Source organism: Elephantulus edwardii, unplaced genomic scaffold (assembly GCF_000299155.1).
Source record: "Elephantulus edwardii isolate Elephantulus edwardi_28Jun2011 unplaced genomic scaffold, EleEdw1.0 scaffold00017, whole genome shotgun sequence".
In the NCBI taxonomy this organism is placed as follows: Eukaryota; Metazoa; Chordata; class Mammalia; order Macroscelidea; family Macroscelididae; genus Elephantulus; species Elephantulus edwardii.
In genome coordinates this window covers 585,372-586,963 of record NW_006399767.1, presented here as the reverse complement: position 1 = coordinate 586,963, position 1,592 = coordinate 585,372, and the positions used below count along the sequence as shown (strand labels likewise).

General features: G+C 39.6%; 1 protein-coding gene across 1 annotated transcript in view; it reads right to left on the bottom strand.

Annotated features, from left to right (window-relative positions):
• PKHD1 (polycystic kidney and hepatic disease 1 (autosomal recessive)) overlaps positions 1–1,592 on the bottom strand; it is an 866,042-nt gene that overhangs the window by 666,633 nt on the left and 197,817 nt on the right. The window lies entirely within an intron of this gene.

The following is a 1,592-nucleotide window of genomic DNA, read 5'->3' as shown; positions in this document are numbered from 1 at the left end:
TTGACCCAGCAATTTCACTACTGGGAATATACCCCAAAGAAACCATAACTGCCACTCAAGCAGATATATGCACACCCATGTTTATCATGACTTTGTTCTCAATAGCAAAGAGTTGGAAACAACCTAAGTGCCCATTAACAAATGAATGGCTACAGAAGCTCTGGTATATTCACACCATGGAATACTATGCTGCATGGATAAACAAGGAACTCATGAAATATTACACAAAATGGGTGATCCTGGAGGACACTATGCTGAGTGAAATATCTCAGTCACAAAAGGACAAATACTGCACAGAGCCACTGTTGTAAAACGGGACTGACATCAGGGTTGGGGGGAGACTGAGAATGTTGGGATAAATTATGTATACAGCACTGAAACAGATGAAGAAGGCTATATAACTTCCTTCTGACTGTGTGATGAGAGCTCCTTAACCATAATCAACATTTGAGAATTTCTTAGACCTCAGGTAGCATACTAAGACCTTTACCGCTGTAACTCTTCATTCTCATGAAGGAACAGACTTATTGCCTATTAGAGATGACAAATAGAGACTTGCAGAGGCAAAGTAAATGCCCACAGATAAAATGCTGGAAACTGGGAAAGCCAGAGCTTTGAACCTCTGTTTTCAGCTTTTGAATAGAAAACTGTCATGAATTTGAAAAGATGATAAAAATGTAGCTGCAGAAACAGAAGGGTGTTCAAATTAGACTAAATCAACAATCAAAACTGATAAAAAATCAGTTTGCTCCCATCATGGAGAAGTTTTTCAAAAGAAAAACTTTGGTGTGGTTTTTTTTCCCCCTCTCTCTCTCTGAAAATACAGGCTTTTAATACCTCTTAACTTCACGCAGTCCCGGAGGCCTCAAATGATAAAAACTGTTTTATTTTGACAATTAAGGAAAATTTATTTTGGAGGCAGAGTAACAGTGCATCCAAAGCCCATCTTCAGTATTCAACACGGAAGTAGTAAACAGCACATTTCCTGGAAGCTGATTCCTTCAACTGTAAAATGGAGACTCCTCAAAGACTGTGTTAATGAGCATTTTAATATACACATACACTAACTCAGTGTTTGATAGTTAGCAAAAATAAAAATATTTCTTTCAATTCCAACTCATGGTGGCTCATGTGTAACAGAGCAGAATCATTCCATAAGTTTTCTTGCCCATAATCTTAAAGGAAACAGACTGATACACCTGTGACACAGCTCAAACTGAAAAAACTCAAGCTTAGTGCCACCAAGTCCATTCCCACTCACTGTGAACCTTCATCAGGTTTCCAAGGCTTCAGCTCCCAATGGAAAAAGACTGCCCGTCCCCTGGAGCCAATGGTAGATTCAAACCACCAATATGCAACCTTTGGGTTAGCAGTTCTTCTCCTTGCTACAGAGATGCTACCAGATGGACAATGCTGAGTAGAACACACTGACAATGACTTGGTTAATAGTCAAACTCTCACCCAGCAACTGATATATAATAAGCACTTAATAAATTGCTCATTCCTGGGGCATGCCCACCATCTGCAGGTTTGGGTTTCTTTGGACAGGCCAAAGAAGATGATTACCTATGCATTGGAAAGGCCAAAGAGGA